This window comes from Odocoileus virginianus, chromosome 20 (assembly GCF_023699985.2).
Source record: "Odocoileus virginianus isolate 20LAN1187 ecotype Illinois chromosome 20, Ovbor_1.2, whole genome shotgun sequence".
In the NCBI taxonomy this organism is placed as follows: domain Eukaryota; kingdom Metazoa; phylum Chordata; class Mammalia; order Artiodactyla; family Cervidae; genus Odocoileus; species Odocoileus virginianus.
This window is the reverse complement of record NC_069693.1, coordinates 24,960,614-24,982,280: the sequence shown is the minus strand read 5'-3', so window position 1 is coordinate 24,982,280 and position 21,667 is coordinate 24,960,614. Positions and strand designations below refer to the sequence as shown.

Below are 21,667 nucleotides of genomic sequence, written 5' to 3'. Positions count from 1 at the left end.
CAGTGACTTTAACCTTTATGCTTCTCTTTTAACCAGAGAAGCAAGGCCTAGAAATTAATGACACTGTTCCATCATCATTGTATTTATTTTCACTTTAGTTATGACAAAGGATGCTGGTTTTTCATTTATAATACTGTTAGTTTTTCACTTAAAATATATTTTTTTTAAGTTTTAAATAGTGAGTTTATTAAAGAAACAGTATTAAGTAAAGATTAGTGAAGGTGGGACTCAGGTATGCCATAAACATGTATACAAGTGTATACGTGCACATGAAGGTGGTACTTCAAAGAATGAAGCTCCAAAATTGAAATCCATGCTCTGTTTTGTATCTTATATGTTCTTTCAAAGAGTATCACTTTCTTTGTTGAGGAGGACATGGGGGAAATTTACAACCCAGAATATAAAAGAAGAATTAAGTGCTAATCTGAGCGTTAATAGTTGCCTACTTCAGGGAAGAGTGGGAGGGAACTTTAGGGGCTGGAGAAATCTGAGAAGACTTCCTGAAGGAGGAGGCTCTTTAAATTGTCCTTAAAGGATACATGGGAGTTGGATAAGAGGCTGAAAGAAAGGAGAGTGCCATGCTTTCCTTTGCCATTGACTTGTACAGATGAGAAAACTGAGACGTAGAGAAAAATGGCTAGGAGAGCCCAGTCCGGCTCAGGTCTTAGGATCTTGTTCCGGGAGAACCCAATGAAGTAGAAAATAAACTTAGTCAAGCTGGGAGGGATGGGGATGACAAGAGAAGAAGCTCTGGGTTTGAGAGTTGATGAAGAGCCACAATGAACTTTGGATAAGGGAGAAGCTGCCAAGACTAGTGGACAGCTCAGCAGAGTGCATAAGAGTGTGAGCTCTGAAGCCCCAGAGCCTGGGTTCAAGTCATTCTCTGCCATTTGTGACAAGTTATCAGTTTCTCTACCCGTAAGATGGGGATGATGGGAGTATCTACCTCACAGAGTTGCTGCAACAATCAAATAAGTTAATTCATGTAACACACTTAGAGCAGCACTTAACACATAGAAATACTTGGTAAATATTAACCTTATAGTTAATATTATTACCATTATTGTTGTTGTTAACCATTAAGTGAGCTAGAAAAAAGAGATTAGAGTCAGGGAGGCTGATCTAAAGGCTGCCTGCCACCTCTGTGCCTCAGTTTCCCCATCTGAATCAGCTGCTCGCTGGGGTTCTCCTCACCAGCTCCTTGGTTCGAGAGCCCATGGAGTGCTGGTAAGAACCACTGCTAGAACTTGGTACCTGCCTCGTCATTAAGGAAATATTTATTGGACCCTTACTGAGTGCCAGGCCCTGGGGATACAGGGAAAAACAAGACAGCCCCACCCTGTGCATCCCTTATAAAGCTCCAGACTGAGGAAGGAGACCAGGACGAACCAGGCAATTACAGGGCAGGTGATCTTAGTCTAACCTGATGTGGAGTCAGGAAGCCTTCCTGGAAGAGGTGACATCCAAGCTGAGACCTGAGGACTGCATAGGAGTTTGCTGTGGGCTGGAGAAGGAGATCAGGAGGAGCAGTGTGTGCTCAGCAGGGGAGAGGCATGACCAAATTGGTAGTCTAGAATGATCCCTCATGGCTGTGTTCTAGATAGACATATGTTTACATGCAAAATTCCAGGTGGACAAGGCTACTCACTGTTGTTGCATTGTCTGTAAAAGCAAAAGGTTAATCGGAGCCCTTAGTCCATCAGTGAGTGGTTGCTTAAATAAACTGTGTCATGCTCACTGCATGGAGACCAGCAGACCAGGAAGAACCAAGCAATTACAGGACTAGTGATTTTAGTCTGACCTGGTGTGGAGTCAGGGAAGGTTTCTACAACTGAAAGGAAAAAGAAAAAAAAAGAAAGCTCTTTATGCACAAATGTGGAAAGATCCATAAGATATCTTGTCAAGTGAAAAAACAAAGGTGGAGAACAATGTAGAATGTGTGCTATCTTTTGTATAAAAAATGAGACTACGTGAATTTTTTACATAAATTTGCAGAGAGAAGCTGTAGTACAGCCCCGTGTAATAGAATTTCTTCTGATGGTGAAAATGTTCTGTATTTCAGCTGACTAACACAGTAGCCACTAGCCACAGATGACACTTGAATTGTGGCTTCTGTGACCAAGGAGCATAATTTTTAACTTAATTATTAAATTTAAATCTACTAGCCACATGTGGCTAGTAGCCACCATATTGGACTGCACAGCTCTAGAAAAATATAAACAAACTCCTAACAGTAGCTAGTTAACTGCTGGGAGAGGGCTGGGAATTAATTAGGTGGATGGCTGACAGGAATGGAAGGGACACTTGTACTTCATACCTTTTTTGTGTCGTGTGATTTGTTTTGTTTGTTTGGTTGGTTGGTTTGGTTTGATTTTTATTTTTGGCTACACAGTGTAGCACGCGGGATCTTAGTTCCCCAACCAGGGATTGAACCTATGCCCCCTTCATTGGGAGTGCAGCGTCTTAACCACTGGACCATCAGGGAAGTCCTCCTGTTATTTTTAAACTAGTTGAATGCCTTACCCATCTCAAAGTTAGATTTTAAAAAAATGAAGGGAATGAAGCAGTGAGGCAGAGCCCTTGGGCTACCTGTGTGGAGAATGAACTGGAGAGGGAGAAAGAGAAAAGGGGGAGACCTGATGTGTCAGTCAGGATGCTGGCAAGAAACAGAGACAAACCTCAAAAGATCAAGAGAGCAGAGTTGGTGCAGGTCCTGTTCACAGTGCGGCGGGCAGGGTGGCAAGGTTGCTTAAGCTCAGCACTGTTGACTTGTGGGAAGGATAGTTCTTTGTCGAGGGGTGGGGTGGGGGCTGTTCTGTGCATTGTAAGATGTTCAGCCGAATCCCTGGCCTCTCCCCATTAGATGTCAGTGGCGCCCCTCCCCAGCCGTGACAAGCAAAAACCTCTCTCAACATTGCCAGATGTTCCCAGGGAGGGGCACAGTCATCCCTGGTTGAGAATCACTGGGCTCCATCACTAGTGTGGGATAGCTGGACACCCCTGGGACTAGCAGATGGGAAGCCATCACCACCCTTAGGTCTGATGGGACATAGGACAAGGGGAAGAAATGACTTTTCATCCCCCAGTGAGAGCTGGAGCCGCAGTAGAGGGTCCACATGGCAGGAGCTGTGGCCATAGGTTGTAGAATGCAGCCGCTGCCAAACCTCAGCTGGCAGGGACGGGAGAGGGGAGTCTGAACTCACTCTCCTCCCAGCCCCATCTCTTATGGGTTCCACGCTGGAAGCCAGAAGGCAAGGATCTGGGGCTGGTGCCGCCCATACAGACAGGTCGGGCTTCTGGAGCACAAAGCAGGGATAGAAACAAGCAGAGTGCATTTGTGGGCAAAGGGGAACCACAAGGCATACAAGGCATTGTTGTTGTCTGATTAGGGGTGAAGGTGGCTGGGACAAAGGTCGGGGGGTGGGGTGGACAGAAGTGGGTAGAGGTAATTCCCTGGCGGTCCAGCAGTTGGGACTCCGCACTTTCCCTGTTAAGGGTGCGGGATTTGATTCATGGTTGGGAAACTAAGATCCCACAACCTGCACAGCACAGCCAAAGAAAGAAGAAATGGGTAGATTCAGGGGATCTTTGGAAGGATTCCATGGCTGATCAGATGTAGGCAGTGAGCAAGAGGAAGGCATTAAGGACATGATATTCAGGTTTCTGCCCTGGGCAGCTGGGCTGATAATGGTGACATTTTCTGAAATGAAGACAAGCCGAGGAGCAGGTCAGAGAAGAGCAATGGTGGGTTTTGTTCTGAACTTGCCTGTATTTTTGAGCACTTTGAGGTGCCTATTGGACATGGAAGTGGAAATGTTCAGGTGCAATAGGGTTCTACCTGTGTGGGGTTCTGGAGAGGGGTCTGGGCTGCCTGCAGGCCAGGGGCCCCTGGATGGTAGGGGCCTTGATGCCAGCTTCTCAGCTTCTGTTCTGCTTCCTTCTAGAGATGGGAGAGGGAAGTCGCCACCAGCTGGAGAGGAAGGAAGAGGAAGAGTGAAGGAGAAGTGGTGACCCCTTATCATGAAGGGAACCCACATCCTGTCCTGCATATTCCTCTTCTCTTCCCGTGGGTGGTTTACTGGAGAGAAGTAAAAGCCGAAGGGCGAGGCCTGAGCACAGGCCATGAAAGCAAGAGCTCCAGGGCCCTCGTGTAAGTCACTTCATGAGCCGCCAGGCAGCTGTGGGCAGTGGGGAGGAAGAGGAATAAACCACCCCATCGACCCCTGGCGCTTCCTGGAAGCTGGGGATGGAGGAAGCTGCGAGCCACTGGACCTGGGGTCCTGAAGCTGTGAGAGCACCCCATCCTGGACAACCCCATGAGAGAGGTTTCAAACAAGAGCAGCTGAATCCCCGTGGATGACATGCGGCCAGTGAGAACTCCAGAAGGAAATGGTAGTCAGTAAAGCTATCAGCAGCAACAACCCTTCGTCTTAAGAAACTTCTTGGGAGTTTTTGAGAATTCCCTGGTGGTCCCATGGTTCGGACCCAGCACTTTCACTGAACCCAGGTTCACGCTTTCACTGCCATGGACCTGGGTTCAGTCTTGCCCAGAGAACTAAGACCCCCAAGTTATGCAGTCCAGCCAAAAAAGCAAAACAAAAAACAAAAACAAAACTTTAAGAAAGTTTTTAAAAGCCAGGTAGTATGCAGAGTGCTTCCTTTTATCCCGTGCTAGTCAGGTGGCCAAGATAATGGAATCTTTTTAAGATACAGATCCAATAGCATTTATTGTGCCATATGAGGAGGCTGTTTTTACCTCCGTTTGACAAGAAAATCAGAGCTGAGAAAGGTACAACTTGGCTGGGCCTCCAGTTCCAAGTTTCGTCTCAGTCCACCTCCAGGCCCAGCGCATTAGCCTCCCTTCCAGGCCAACTTCCTCCTCCCTCTGCCCCTGAGCCAGATTCTCCCCTTCCTCCTCCTCCTCCTGAGATCTCCCCACGCTTTAGTCCCACCCCCCACTCTATGTCTGTATGGAAACAAACATCAAGATTGGTTTTGGTGGACTCCACTTTACCATCCTTGAGAATTATTTTAAATGTTGATCTCATGTATTGTTTCCGTTAAGGAAAAAACAATAAAAGCCAAGTCATTTCACTTTAATATGTCACTCTATTTCCCCGTAGTAATTCCGTTGACCCTCATCCTAATCAACAAGCATATTGGGTTACTATTGCTCCCGCTGCTTGGGGTCAGGAGCAGGTTTATTTTTCCAGCAATATTAGACAGCTCGGCTCAAGAGTCGCCAGGGAATAACTTCAGGGGTCTGGATTGTAAGTGTTTCGGGGAGCTGCTTATGCACATGCCGCTGCCCTCCCCCAACCTGGGCTCTCTGTGCCCACCCGTTCTGTTGCTTAGACAATTGCAGTGGCCCTTGAGTGGTGCAGTGCTGCCTCCCAGGACTCCTCCCCCATCTGTGCCAAGGTCACCTTCCCAGAACACAGAAGTCATCATGTCCCTTCTCTCATTAAAGACTTCTGTTCCGTTCCCATGACCTACTAGATGAAGTCCAAGTAGCATGTCATGTGATGCCCTCCAAATCCTGGCCTCAGTTGACCTTACAGCCTTAATCCTGCCCACCCCTCACCTCTCCCCCGGTTCAGGCCCCACAAGCCACACGATATCTTTTTAGGATGCTGGCTTTCCCATTGCCTCACCTGTGCTTGGGCCTTTTTCCCCGATCAGGGGTGTATAATTTCTCCTCAATTCTGCCCCCCTGCCCCCCAAATTTGGTCAATTTGTGCAAGCATTTCCTCTGCAAAGCCTTTCAGAATCCTGGAGTCAGAATTAGTTGCTCCCTTAACACTGTGTTCCTTCCTCTAGTAGATTTCATCGGAGTCCAGTGCTTGTACTAGGCTTCATGTTCCACTCTCCAGCTAGAGAGTAAGCTTACTGAGGATCTCTGCCTGATCATCTCCAGCCCGCATTCACCCCTGGCACTGAACGCAATACCTGGGACCAGGCTGGTGCTGAGAAATTGCTGACTTAAAATCCAAGACCTTCTCTGAGTCCCATCTTTCCGACTCCTGGCTGGTCCCTCCTCTCTCAGAGCCACTTTGCCTCTCCTTTAGCCTACAAGTGACTTGGTTCTTGCCCTGATGACTCTTCTTGCAGGAAGTCTTCCAGGGTTGGCGTCTACCTTACTGTACTCATCACCCTGAATTGTAAAAGCTTCCATCTTCCCCAGCAGTCTGAGGATGCCTTGAGGGGAGGGGTTGTGAGTCTAGCCAAGGGCAGGTACCTAGGGGTAGTTCATAATTATAGAGCACTTTCTGCACCAAATGTTTGCTTTTGTTTGTTTTTTTTTTCTGGCTGTGCTGGGTCTTTGTTGGGGCACAGAGGCTTTCTCTAATTTGGTACAAAGGCTTAGCATTGCAGTATCCAGGCTTCTCTAGTTGTGGCGTGCTGGTTCTAGAGCACTAACTCCGTAGTTGCGGTGCACGGGCTTATTTGCTCTGCAGCTTGTGGGATCTTCCTGGACCAGGGATCGAATCCATGTCCCCTGCATTGGAAGGCAGATTCTTTACCACTGGACCACCAGGAAAGTCCAGCCAAGTGTGTTTTGAATACTTTATGTATATAAGCTCATTTATGTGTCAAAACAGACATGAGCTAGGTAGCATTAGCCCCAAGTTTAGGGAAGGGCAAACTTAAACTAGAGAGATTCTAAACTTACCCAGAGTCACACAGCTAGGAAGCAGAGGAACAAAGGTTTTAACCCAGGCCATCTGACTCTCATGCTAACTTTTCCCCATGGCACATTATTAATTGTATAATTGAGTGACCAGAAGTGGGGTATGGCACTAAGGAGCCGGGCACACCCTGGGCTCCTGCTCATCTTCCCTCAGGAGACAGTCCCGCACCAGTCCCGGAGAGCTGCCCAAAGGCAAGGGCAAGATCTGTGCTAATAAAGCATTCTCGGTGAATTGCATTTTAATAAAGACTCATTGTTCTCTGTCCAGGGAGCCGCCCCATTTCCTGCTGCCCCACTGGGAGGTCCTGGGAATGGTTAACAGGGCTTTGCTGTTGAATAACCTCTGGGGTAGCTTCAGTAACAAAAGACCTCACAGCACCAGGCCAGCCCCCAGACCCCTTTCCTTGCTGGTGGGCACAATATACGGCTCAAAATTCTGAAATATGCACATCATTTTTGACCCAGTAACTCCACTTTCAGAAACTTACCCTAAAGACCTCTCTATACAATTCATCAAAGTCATGTATATAAAGGAGTTCCTCATAACACTGTTTATGAGAATAAACACTGTGAGGAAGGGGGGCGGGAAACCTAGATCCATCAGAAAAGGAAATAGTTTAATAAAATATAGGCATCTTAAGTAGTGGAAAATTATGCAGCCATTAAAATGCTGTTAGGAATCTATGTTTATTGATGTGGTAGGTTGTCCATGAACTGCTGTTGAGTAAAAACAGCTACTCTATAGCATAGGTAGAGTAAGGTGGTTTATTTCTGAGGGAAACACAGAAAGTGGTAACAGTATTTGTCTTTAGGGAGGGGAATGAAGTGGCTGGGGCCCAGAGAGGAAGACTTCCTTTTTAATTTTTAACGCATCTCATGTGCTCAAAATTAGATGAATCATAATCCTGGATTCATGGTACATTAATATCATTGGTCTGTGCCTGCCCAGTTTTCAATTTGATTAATAGGTTATGTTTTTAGAATTTTTTAATTTATTTATGGCTGTGCTGAATCTTCATTGCTGTACTTGGGCTTTCTCTAGTTGTGGCGAGCAGAGGGGCCGCACTTAATTGTGGAGCACAGGCTCTAGGTACATAGACTTCAGGAGTTGTGGTACATGGGCTTAGTTGCTCCGCAGCATGTGAGATTTTCCCCAACCAGGGACTGAACCCATGTCCCTTGCATTGGCAGGTGGATTCTTAATGATTGGACCACTAGAGAGGCCCATGGATTCATTGATCATTTATTTTATTTTTTGATCATTTATTTTTAACTCTCCACCCAACCCAGGGTATAGAAGGACAGTACACATGGGCTCCTTCTCTATCCCAAGATCTCTACATCCCCCAAAAGGTAACCCAATCTTCTGATGTTTGTACTTCTCCTTTGCTTGCTCCCTTTGTATAGTTGATACATGTATACTTATGATCTGAATAATCTATTGTGTATTTGGAGTTGTTTCTAATCTTTATAAGAAGAATATCATGCTGTATGGAATCCTTTGAAGCTAGTTTTTCCACTCGACATCATACTATGGAGATTCACTCATGCTGTTGTGTGTAGCTGCAGTCCGTTTTTTTCATTGCTCTGTGTCCATCCATTAGATGAATGTATTGCATTTTGAGGGGCTCTCTGATAGCTCAGTTGGTAAAGAATCCCCCTGCAATGCAGGAGACCCAGGTTCGATTCCTGGGTCAGAAAGATCTGCTGGAGGAGGGATAGGCTACCCACTCCAGTAATCTTGGGCTTCCCTTGTCGCTCAGCCGGTGAAGAGTCTGCCTGCAATGCAGGAGACCTGGGTTGGATCCCTAGGTTGGGAAGGTCCCCTGGAGAAGAGAAAGGCTCCAGTATTCTGACCTAGAAAATTCCATGGACTGTGTAGTCCATGGGGTTGCAAAGAGTCAAACATGACTGCATGACTTTCACCACTGCATTTTGAAAATCCATTATCCTGTCAATGGACATCTGGATTTTTCCAGATTTTTGCTATAATGAATAATGCATCTATGAATATCCTTGTATGAGTATCCTGGTGCACAGGTTGCTGCTGTCTTTTCTGGTTAAAGGCTGAGGAATGGGTGCTCTGGGGCTTGTGTGCGTTCAGTTTTAGTGGACTTGATGCGTACATTCTCAGCAGCACATCAAAGGGACACAGTTAATACCTGTTCTCTGATATCCCACGTCTGGTTGGGCTTTCTAAGTTTGGCAATAGAATGAAGGGGAGGCTTCTTTCTCAATATTTACCCTTTCATTCCTTTCAAACTTTGTATCAGGTGCATGTGTCATGTTCTCAGATAAATAAGTAAAATGCAATTTATATGTTTATCTGAAGAGACCGAGGTTGGATATAGCTCAAAATGTCAGTTATGATTAACTCTAGGGTAACAGATGATCTTAAATTTTTCTTATTTTTGCTTATCTTTACATTAATTTTTTCTACTGTGGTTATTTACTACGTGTATAATTTTTGTAAAGAAATAAGGGAGATGTATGGTGCTCCATATCAGTCATTAAGGAATTACAAATTAAAACCACAATGAGATATCACTACACGGCTAAAACTTAAGAGTGCCCACACTGGTGTGGAGCATGCGTGGAGCAACTAGAACTCTGATGCACTGCTGATGGCATGACAGCATGGCATAGTCACTTTGGAAAAAACAGTTTGGCAATTTCTTGGAAAGTTAAACCTATGGTAACCATCTGATTTGGCAATTCTATTCATAGATACTTACCCAAGAAAAATGAAAACATATGTCCACATAAAGACATCTGAATATTCCCAGCAGTTTTATTCATAATAACCCATAACTGGAAATAGCCCAAATGCCCATTAACTGGTAAATGGATAAACAATTTGTGGTAACCATACAGTGGAATACTGCTAAGCAAAAATGTATATATGTACAACACAGATGAATCTCAAAAGTATTTCTAGAAAAGGCAAAACTATAGAGACAGAAAAGAGCTGGGACTTCTCTGGTGGTCTAGTGGTTGAGTCTTCACCTTCCAATGCAGGGGGTGTGAGTTTGATCCCTGGTCAGGAAGCTAAGATCCCACATGCCTCTGGGCCAAAAAACCAAAATATAAAACAGAAGCAACATTGTAACAAATCCAATAAAGACTTTAAAAAAAAAAAAAAGAAAAGAGCTCAGTGACTGGAGGGACTAAGAGTGGATGGAGAGATTGGACCCAAAGGGCACAGGGGAAATTTTTGGCATGACAGAAACTGTCCTATATCTTGAGTTTGGGGGTTAATACATGATTGTGTATGTTGGTCAAAATTCACAAAATTTCACACCAGAAGGAGTGAATTTTACTATATGTGAAGCATACTTCAGTGTTTAAAGGTAGATGCCCTTCTACAAGACTGGGTCACAGCCTTGTTGTGGTGAATGGGGCTTGTGTAACTCAAAACCTATGAGCCACACCTTGCAGGGCCACCCAAGACCGATGGGTCATGGTGAAGAGTTCTGACAAAATGTGGTCCACTGGAGGAAGGGATGGCAAATCACTGCAGTTTTCTTGCCACGAGAACCCCATGAACAGTATGAAAAGGCAAAAGGGTATGACACCAGAAGTTGAGCCACTCAGGTTAGAAGGTGTCTAATATGCTCCTGAGGTAGAGCAGAGGACAGTTACTGATAGCTCCAGAAAGAATGAAGTGGCTGGGCCAAAGCGGAAACGGCCAAAGCGGAAACGGCACTTAGGTGTGGATGTGTCTGGTGGTGACAGTAAAGTCTGATGCTGTTAAGAGCAGTATTGCATAGGAACCTGGAATGTTAGGTCCATGAATCAAGTAAATTGGATGTGGTCAAGCAGTAGATGACAAGAGTGAACACTGACATCTTAGAAATCAGTGAACTAAAAACAGGGAAAAATGGTTTATGCAAAGAAAAAGAAAGAAGGCTTGAGATCTGTGGCTTCTGAGCAGTGAGGAAAGGGGGTTTCCCTTGCTTTCTCTGGAATCAACAGTTTGTAGAGCCTCCTTAAAGTCTGAGGCCTGATGCCTGAAGCTCTGTCTCTGACTTGCTGGTGATCTTGGGCAAGTACCTTCCCCTCCTGAAAACTCAGTTGTCTTTTTTCCCAGAGAGGGAGAGGAATGCTCTGATAACCTCCAAAAAATGCACAAATATCTCCTGAGGTCTGATTCTCCGAAGACTACCCACAAAGTGTTCTTTTCAAATAACAAAAATGTTTTTAAAAAGTTCTTCTTGGAGCATTTAGAAGCATTTATTTCTTTGCAGGTGTCAATTCACTTAACCCTCACACCATCCCTAAGAGGAAAGAGTCATTTTTACCTTCATTGTATTAAGAAGGAAACCTAGGCACCTAGAGATTACATATTAATAACAAGATCAGCACAGGTCAGTATCCCTGGACTTGAACCCAGCCCTCTCCTGCCAGGGTCCAAGCTCTTATCCATCACACAAAATCAAATGATGTTTCTTAGGTGAGATTTATAACATCATCAGGGTCCAAGTCAGAAAAGACCGTGCTTTTATCCAGTTCAGTTTTTCAACTGTAGGTCTCCAGAAGTTAGTGAGACTTCAAATCTATTCACTGGGTCAGGATCACATTTTTTAAAAAATGAAAAAGGGTAAAATAGAGTAATACAGGAGAAAATAGAATATATCAGAGTATATTGCACACAGGAAAGTAAGTGTTATCTTGTGAAAATTTCAATTTCAGTGTGTGTATGTCCCAGCACAATATAAATGGGGGCCCTGATTGGAAAAGTCTGAGTAACAGTGGCTAATCTGATCTGTTTTAATCTGTTTTTAATCCCAGTCTCAGGTTGAGACTGAGGCTCAGGAGGGGAAGCTAACCACCTAAGGTCACACAGCCAGCCTAGATTCTGGTAGTCTTTGCTCCCATGGCACTAGCCGTTCAATCATTCAATCATTCATTCATTCAGTAGTTACTTACCTCAGCCTGCTTTGATCAGGCTCCACAGTGAACACCAGGAATATCGTAACAAACAAGCCAGACCAGGCCCTGTCCTCCAGGGGCCTCCATCTCCTAAAAGGAATTCAAAGCAGCTGATGTGGCACATAATAGCCACCCTTTATATATATATAAAAGCTATATATATACATATATATATATATATACATATATATATAGCTTTTATATATATAAACTATATATATATATAGCTTATTCTGTGCAATATTGCTTATTCAGACACTGGTCTGAACAGGTACTAGCTCACTTGATTCCTAGACAACCCTACATGTGAGGTTCTACTGTCAGCACCAGCAAACCCATTTAATAGGTGGGGAAACTGAGGCACGAGGTCAATAACTTGCACATAACTAACTGTTGAATGGCAGAGCTCAGATCTGAGCCCAAACAGCCCGTCTCCAGAGTATGTTCTTAAGCACTACCCAGTTCTGCTTTTGGGGGAGGGAGGGTTCTACAATGTAAACCGTAGCCCAGCAACAAGTCTCATCAGGGACAGAGTAGGGGAAGGAGAAGCTTACAAGGGGGAAGATCTTACTGCAAACACAGTCTCAGTATCTATCTTTGTGCTCTTGGCTTTGTAAACTTTATTTTTAAACTTTTTAAAAATTTTCCATCACATCATGACTAAGTTCTGTCTACTAAGAGGAACGTCTGCAGGGAACCCAGTCTCCAACCCCAGCCCCAGCAGGCACAGGCCAAAACTTGGAATTAAGAAGAAGGGAAGTGGTTTTGGGGGCTCCAAGATGGACTGAAGCTCCCTGGCTGGCTCTAGAAAGGTGGAGCTCTGCAGAGGGGCAGGGTTCCTGCCCCAGGGAGCATGCACCAGGCAGACCATGCCCCCCACCTTTTTGAGGTCCTTGGTCAGAGACGACCACCCTCCCCCAGGTGAGCAGCCTCCTCCTAATGCTGAAGGATCAGGCTATAGCATAAATGTTAGTTTCTATGTGCCTAGTATCTGTTCACTCTTCTCTAGGTGACAACACCATCATTTTTCTTTAGGGGACCACACCTCCCCTGCTCTTAGTCCATGTGGTCCTAGAAGGCTGATTCCTCTTGCATCATGCCAGGGCTGGACACATGACCTGGTCTTAGCCAATCAGAACCACCTAGCTATCTCTCTGGCCACAGGCTTGGTTCATGTCTTCACATAAGCCAAGTCAGGGCATCAAAGTGAAACCCAAGACTTGCTGTACCTATTAGAAAAGTATGGTATTAGTGACTAGGATTGCTAACCTGGTGGGTTAGGCGTCTGTTTCTGCCTTGATAGAAGAATCTAAGAAGAAAATCAACATAGAGGAAAGCAAAGACTGAGCAAGACAGATCTATGATGACATAATTTGACCACCTGGAGCTATCCATGCCTGAAGTCCACCCATCATGTGCTTTTTAGTATGTGAGCCCTCAAATTCTCTTTTTCTACTTAGGCACATATGTTCCTGCAGTTTCTTTAGTCTGCTTTGCAGACTCTAAAGCTCCATACAAAAGGGGCAGCCTCTTATACACATGGTATTCAATAGAAAAGGGGACCCAGAAGTGAGCAGTTCTACTTATGCTATATCCAACCTGCGGCATGTCCTCTGATAGGTGTTTTAACCTCCCTGAGCCTTGGTTCAGGTCTTTGGAAAAATGAGTTCCTCGGTGTTGCCTGGGGGGGTTGCAAACTGGATCGGGTGACTCCCCCGAACCTAATTAAAATCCTTCAATGGCTCACCTTTGCTCTGGAGACACCGTCCAAGCCACTGAGCATGACTAACACGGCCCCTACCCCGAACCCTACCACACACACTCTCCTTACCTGCCTGCTGGGTCTAATCTCTGCCTCCTCCTCCTCTAGCAAAACTGAATCACCTGAAAATGCTGAGCCCTCCTTCTCGCCTGACTTTTGCCCAGGCGGGCACACTCTGGCTAATTCAACTTAAATGTCACTCCCCCAACAGAGCTTTCCCCCAGCCCCTGTGCCTTCTCATCCTCTTGAATCATTATCACCAGGGCTATCCTCCAACCGGGATCACTGATATGGGTATTCTAATGGCTAAAATACAGTGTTGAAAATTTTCCACATCAGTTGGTGATCAGCGGCTTCCCTGAGTCCCTCAAGTGGCCCCCACGCCTCCCCCCCACCCAGCAACTGAAAGGGAAAAGCCTGGCACGGCAGGACGACTGAGGACCTTATGCTGGTGTGTTGATGTGTTGGCAGGTATTCATTTTTGATTGTCCTGGTTCTACCAGTTGTTAAATATTAATATCATCCTTGCTCATTGCCTTGGATCATAAATACCTGGTTCCCTTGTCTTATTCCACCAGACTGAAAGCTCTCTGAGGATGGGGAGGCACCTCCGTCACCAGCAAAGCACTAGGCGCAGGCTGAGTGTTTACTGAATAAAAGGATGGGTGAATGAGTAAGTGAATGACTGTGCTCTAAAATGTTGGAGAGTCTCTCTAGAAAATTATGCACCCCCATCCTCAGTCTGAACTGTGGAATTTTCTCCTAGACTTCCGGTGAAAACCTTGCTCTTTGCCCAGGGTTTATTGCTCTATTGGTTGCCACTCCTGCAGGAAGCTGTCTCTCCAACTGCCATAGTCTGACTCCAGTCTGGTCATCTTCACCTTCCCTTCCTGCAAGACTTGTACTCTTGCTGAGAACTGTTGGGCCCGGGACAACCAACATGCACCCCTTTCATGAACCCATGAGTAGGTGAGCACATGTGTGTATACTACACACACACACACACACACACATACAGTGCTCACTGACTTAGTCTCAAAAAGCTCAAAATCATAGTTTTTAGAGGCAGAAGAAAACTAAAGGATCCTTCCAGCCAAGCCAACTGAGTCATTTTACAGACAAGAAACCAAGACTTGGGGAAGGAAAGAGATTTTTCTTCAAGTCACAAGGTCAGTTCCCTACACTGTGCTCTAGCTGCTTCCTGGAGTTTGGTATTAGGTTGGCCAAAAAACTTTGTTCAGGCTTTTCTATAATATCTTACAGAAAAACCCAAATGAACTTTTGGGTTAGGATTAGGGTTGTTGTTCAATTGCCAAGTCGTGATGGACTCTTCTCCACCCCATGGACTGCAGCACGCCAGACTTCCCTGTCCCTCACCATCTCCCGGAGTTTGCCCAAGTTCATGTCCATTGAATCGATGATGCCATCCAGCCACCTCATCGTCTCTCTCCCTTCTTCTGCCCTCAGTCTTTCCTTAGCATCAGGGTCTTTTCCAGTGAGTCACCCGTTTGCATCAGGTGGCCAAAGTACTGGAGCTTCAGCTTCAGCATCAGTCCTTCCAAAGAGTATTCAGGGTTGATTTCCTTTAGGATGGACTGGTTAAGGTTAGGCCAGGCCAAATGTGGCACAGAGTGATTTTTCTGGCTGCTGGTCATGGAGAGGGTTGGCCTTGTCCAACTGGGTGTGAGACTAGAAAGAGCTATCTCTTTCATGTTTACTAGAACTTAGAAATGTTTACTTAGGACTTCCTGCCTTCCACATTTACCTAGGTTATTTCACACAATTCCCACAGCCACCCAACAAGGTGGATGGTATTATTAATAGTATTTATGCAGTTAAGGAAATTGAGGTCCAAAGTGTTTTAAGTGACTCATTCAAAGGTTTAGAGCCCGCAGGGGGAAGAGCAGGATTCAGACCCAGGCAGAGAGGCACTAACGTCTGTGCTGGGAACCATTTTGTCTTACTGGTCTTGCAGCCAGACCACCCACCTGAGGCCTGTTTCTGCCATGACCTCACTGTTCATCTTTCTGAGCATCAGTTGCCTCCTCTGCAAAATGGGGAGAATACCTTTTGCTCTATGGGCAAGTTGGAGGACCATATGGTTCCATCCAGGACCCAGCTCTCATTATTACCCCTACCCCACCCCTCACGTACTGGAAGCTCCAGCCTGGCTCAAAAACCAGTAAAAGTGAAACTGTTAGTTGCTCAGTCATGTCTGTCTCTTTGCAACCCCAAGGACTGTAGCCTGCCAGGATCCTGTGTCCATGGAATTCTCCAGGCAAGAATACTAGAGTGGGTTGCCATGCCCTTCTTCAGATTCCTGACCCAGGGATCAAACCCCAGTCTCCTACATTGCAGGCAGATTCTTGACTGTCTGAGCACCAGGGAAGCCCAAAAAACCAATATTTACCACCCCAGAGTCTGGAATGTCAGGTCAACTCGACAGACCATTTCTTGCTAAATTAAGCAAGGTTTACCTCTCATCTCAAATGGCACCTGGAAATAAAAAGCTGCCCTGATCTCAGCAGGACAGCATGGAGATGAAAAGGCTTTGAACCCATCAAATTCCAACTCTGTCAGTTAACATGTCACCTTGGGCAGACCTCTTTACCTCTTGAGCCTCTGCTTCCGAATGTATAAAATGGGTGTAGTGAGAGCCCCCAAAGTGCTATATGTTGACTGATGCTACTTAGAGTATCGTAAGTTCTGATGAATGGTAGCTGTCACCTTTCTTACACACTATATTATAATTACTGGCATTTAGCATGATACCGGTACCTAGTTAGCATTCAAATAATATTTAATAATTAAGTGAATGTTTACCTGTCTGCATCTCTCACCTTATGAGTTTCTTAAGGGCAGGAATCATATTTTGTTTATTTCTTTTTTGTTGTTGTTGTTTATTTCTGTGTCCTCATTGTTGAGCAGACTACCTGGCACATGAGAGTACTTAATAAATGTTTGTTGTTTTCCCTAATGATATAATAGATGTGGGCAGCCATCATCCATGGTGCTAAAACCGCAAGGTGAAAGGCTGATGGAGAATGTGATAATACAAGGATCAGTTGACACCAGCTGAATCTTGGTATCCTAAAAGTGAATCAGCCAATTTCTTGCTTCCTGATATGATTCTATAGGGAGGACTCCATACCAGTCATGAAATATTTTTGCCTAAAAAAAAATTGAATCTGACTTAAATCAAAGCTCCAGATCTGAGTACCAGTTTCCATGACACATGGGAGAGAGGGACATGGTAAGTGACATCATGAGGATGCATTCAGCCAAATAAAGAAGTGCAAGACCTCTAACAGGACAAATGACCTGGTATCTTAAAAAATAAATGCCACTTAAAAACAAACAAACTAAAAAAAAAAACAAAACAAAACCCCCTGTAAATCTGGAATTCCATCAAAACAGAAATAAGCAAACAAACAAAAAAGGATCTGTTCATTTTCTTGATTGTGCTTATGGTTTCAGAGTGTGTGTATATGCCAAAATGTCAAATCATCTACTGAAATACATGCAGTCAATTATACTTTAAAAAGCTGGACTAAAAAGGATGGGGAGACTTTTACAAAGATAAAGAGATGCAAGGGACATACAGCCCAATGTAAAGTGTGACTCTTGCTTGAATTCTGATACAAAAATACTGTAGGAACTTCTCTAGCGGTCCAGTGACTAAGACTCCATGCTCCCAATGCAGAGCGCTTGGAGTTTGATCTCAGGTCAGGGAACTGGATCCCACCTGCTGCAATTAAGAGTTTGCATGGGGCTTCCCTGGTGGCTCAAAAAATTGGTGCTTTTGAACTGTGGTGTTGGAGAAGACTCTTGAGAGCCCCTTGGACAGCAAGGAGATCCAACCAGTCCATCCTAAAGGAAATTAGTCCTGAATATTCATTGGAAGGACTGATGCTGAAAGCTGAAACTCCAGTATTTGGCCACCTGATGCGAAGAGCTGACTCATTTGAAAAGACCCTGATGCTAGGAATGATTGAAGCTAAGATGAGAAGGGGACGACATAGAATGAGATGGTTGGATGGCATCACCAACTCAATGGACATGAGTTTGAGTAAACTCCAGGAGTCGGTGATGGACAGGGAGGCCTGGTGTGCTGCAGTCCATGAGGTTACAAAGAGTCGGACACGACTGAGTGACTGAACTGAACTCCTTGGTGGCTCGGTGCTAAAGAACTCACCTGCAAGGCAGGAGATGTTGGTTCGATCCCTGGGTTGGAAAGATCCCCTGGAGAAGGAAATGGCAACCCACTCAAGTATTCTTGCCTGGGAAATGTTATGGACAGAGGAGCCTGGTGTGATATAGCCCACAGGGTCACAAAAGAGTTGGACACGACTTAACAACTAAACAGCAATGCCACAAATAAAGGTCTTGAGTGCCACAATTAAGACCTGGTGTAGCCAAATAAATAAGTAAATATATTTTTTAAGTTGTTAAAAAAAACACGTTTTTTAGCTTTTGGACAATATTGAGGAATTACTGGGAATTTTATCAGGCATTACGACTTAATTGGATGATGGTCATGTTCTCAGAGATGAAGACTGAAATATTTACAGGGGAAATTATGTTACCTGGGATTTGCTTTAAAATATTCTGCAAAAATAAAAATGCAGGGGTACATTCATATTGAAATGCCCAAAATGTCTGGAACACTAACACCACCAAGTGCTGGTGAGGATGTGGCGCAGTAGGAACCCTCATTCACTGCCAGTGGGAATACAAAATGATGCAGCCACTTTGGAAGCCAGTTTGGCCTTTTTTTTTTTTTTTTTCAAAACTCAACATTTATCATATAACCAGTAGCCATGCTTCTTGGTATTTATCCAAAGGAGTTGAAAACTTACATCCACACAGAAAACTGCACATAGATGTCTGTAGCAGCTTTATTCATAATTGCCAAAACTTGGAAGCAAGCAAGATCCCCTTCAGTAAGTGAATGGATAAGAAAATTGTGGTACATCGAGACAATGGAATATTATTCAGTGCTAAAAAAAGAAATTAGCTATCAAGCCAGGAAAAGCCATGAAATAACCTTGAATACATATCACTCAGTAAAAGAAGCCAGTCTGAAGGTCTGTATACTTTGTGATTCCCACTATATGACATCTGGAAAAGGCAAAACTTTGGTTGACCGGAGTTGTGAGGAGGGAGGGATGAGCAGGCAGGCAGGGCGCAGTGGATTTTTAGGGCAGTTCATCAGCTGGTAAAATCTGCCTGCAATGCAGGAGACCTGGGTTCGATCCTTGAGTTGGGAAAGATTCCCTGGAGAAGGGAAAGGCTACCCACTCCAGTATTCTGGCCTGGAGAATTCCATGGACTATACAGTCCATGGGGTCACAAAGAGTCGGACATGACTGAATGACTTTCACACACACATCAGTTTTAATAAATGCACTGTTATAGTAGGGGTTGTTGATGGGGAGGCTATGCATGTGGGGAGGAGGTACTTGGGAAATCTCTGTATCTTCTACTCAAATTTGCTATGAACCTAAAACTACTTTTTAAAAAATAGTCTTAATTTTTTTTCAATTTTAGATGTATTTCTTTTTTTAAATTGAAGAATAATTGCTTTACAGAACTGCCTTGGTTTCTGCCAAATATCAACATGAATCAGCCATAGGTATACATATGTCTCCTCCGTCTTGAACCTCCCTCCCTCCCACCTTCCTCCCCATCCCACCCTCTTGGTTGTCACAGAGCCCTGGTTTGAGTTCCCTGAGTCAAACAGCAAATTCCCATAAGAAATAGTCTTTTAAGTTTCTTTTTAAACTCAAGGATGAAATTATGAAATGAGATTTGATACAATGTTCACATGTTACAAAATTATACAAATTGCAAAAAAATAACTTTTGGAGCTGGATGATGGATACATGGTGTTTTATTATACTATATGCTGATGTGCATTATACTATTTTCCTTGTGTTTGAAATAAAAATGTTTTTTTGTAGACTGAGCTGGAAGGGGTGGCACCCCTATCAGTTACCACATTTTAACAGGAGACTGACGTGGGATATCCAGTTTTTTCCCCTTTGTGCCAGCAGACAGGCCAGCAGAGGTGTCAGGAGACCCAGGAGCAGCTGGTGTGGAGCCTCCTCTCCCCACTCAATGGGGAGCCTGATCCAGCTGCAGTCCCCAGCAATTCCATCGTCCCGGGGGTTCCTCCCCAGTGGGCTAAGGGGTCGGGCTCCTCTTGGCAGAGGCCAGGGGAGAGGTGCCCCTCCCAATTTGAGTGCCATTATCACCACCCCTTTGCCAGAAGATGAAAGGGGCAGGACTGCCTGGGGAGTTAATCTTTAGCCTCCAGACTGATCAGTTGCCAGGACACCCAGGAACTGAAGGTCCTCCAAGACACACCCTGCAGGCACTAAGGAAATCTGATGTTGGTCATGCCAACCATGAAAGCCTGGTTAGCACCAGCAGTATAGTAGGGTCTGTTGTCCGCCTGGAGGGTACCTGCACGGCCGCTGGTCAACATTTGTTTTCCCGGTTAATGCCTGAAATTCTACTATTTACATTGGACCGGCCTTCAGAGAGACCTTGATGCCAAGATTTCGATTTTTCTTCCCCCAAGTTGAGAAGCTAATGAACGTCATGGACCAAGCCTCCTGCACCAAAAGATTTGCTAACAATCTCAGGGGTTTCAGGACCACTCACCCCACTACACCTACCCACAGACACCAGGTAAAGAACACGGGGTGGAGTTTACTAACTAGTTTCAAAGTTTTCCTGCCTTTGAAAGAATTATATCCCAGAGCTTTCTTTAAAATGCGAATGACTCTGGGAAGGTCTAAATAACTCAACAGCCCCCATGAAAGAGCTTTTCCCAGGAGAGGTCAGGGTTACCTAAGAGACTAACAGCCTGGGGGTAAGGCGTCTCCATAGGGGCTTACAGTTTTTCCTGGAACCTGGAGGGAAATGCCTTGAGCAGACAGAGCTAATAGCTGACTTCACTAGCACTTCCAAGCACCTTGTGAATTAAGTGCTACCAACATCCCCATTTTATGGATGAGGGAAACTGAGACTGGACTTATTACCCAGCTAGTGGTAGAGCAGGAATCTGAACCCTCCATCAGCCTGAGATCAGGCAGCAGAAGCTCACCTTCACTTGCTCATTTGAGCTTCACAATGAGGTATCCTTTTTTGATGGAAGAAGACATTGAGGCAGTTCACGGAGGGCCACACAATGCCCTGTCTCCACAGGGACCCCCTTTGGGTCCCCTGTCCACCCTGGCTTATCCGGGACAGCTGAGGGCAGGCAGCCCACTCCCTGGAGCTTGGAGAAGGGCTTGCCGAGAAGCCTGAAGCAAGCTCATGCCCAACCTGTCCTCACTGCCTCTAATTGTTCTCTAAAATCCTTTATATTGAATTATCAGAGTTTAATGGAGGAGTCGATGAGAGCCACTGTGGAGTTGCAAGGCCAGGGCTTGCTGAGAGGAGGAAAGCAAAGCCCTAAAGGCTCCCTGGGCCAAGTGATGGTATAAAATATGAATTTTTACATAACTGAGGGAAAAAAAAATAAACGGATGAGCCACCCCATGGGGGAAACGCCTCTCTGTATTTCCATTATCTTGGTTAATGTGCAGTCCTGCTGGAGCCCCAGTGGGAAAGGAAATACTGGAGCCTTTATCCTTCAAACCTCTTGGTGGGTTAGGAGGCAGAAATCCAAATGGCCTGGGCGTGTGCTCAGAAGCCCATTAAAATGGAGGGGACAGGTGGGGGCCAGGGAGCTGTACTGACCTGAAACAGTGTCTTGATTTGAGACACTGCCCCTTCTCTGGGGTTGAGAAAGTAGCCGCAGTGGGCTCAGATTCAGCTTCGACTCTGGGTGAAATATTCTAAACATGGTCTTCCCCATGAGCATAGGGGATAGGGGCTGGTTATTTCTGGAGAACAACCTCCACACTCAGCACTGACTGAGCAGTTGCTACCAGGTACTCTAAGTGCTAAGTACTCTGCTTAGTGATTTTCTTTCTTAAAAAAATATTATTCAGCCGTCTATTGTATTTTTTATAATTTTATTTTACTGTTATTATTTTGGCTGTGCGGGTCTTTGTTGCTCTTCTCCAATGTGCTGAATGGGGGCTACTCTCTAGCTGTGGGGCCCGGACTTCTCCTGGCAGTGGCTTCTCTTATTGCAGAGCACAGGCTCTAGGGTGCTAGGCTTCGGCAGCTGCCGCTCCACGGCTCTAGAGCATAGGCTCAGTAGTTGTGGCCCACCGGGCTTAGTTGCTCTGAAGCATGTGGGATCTTCCCATATCAAGGATCAA

At 45.1% G+C, this 21,667-nt stretch overlaps 1 non-coding gene across 1 annotated transcript; it reads right to left on the bottom strand.

The window, feature by feature from the left end:
- Window positions 1-2,412: 2,412 nt before the first annotated feature.
- Window positions 2,413-2,485, bottom strand: TRNAG-CCC (transfer RNA glycine (anticodon CCC)). Its single transcript has one exon. It is a non-coding gene; the product is annotated as a tRNA-Gly (tRNA).
- Between the last annotated feature and the right edge of the window lie 19,182 nt (window positions 2,486-21,667).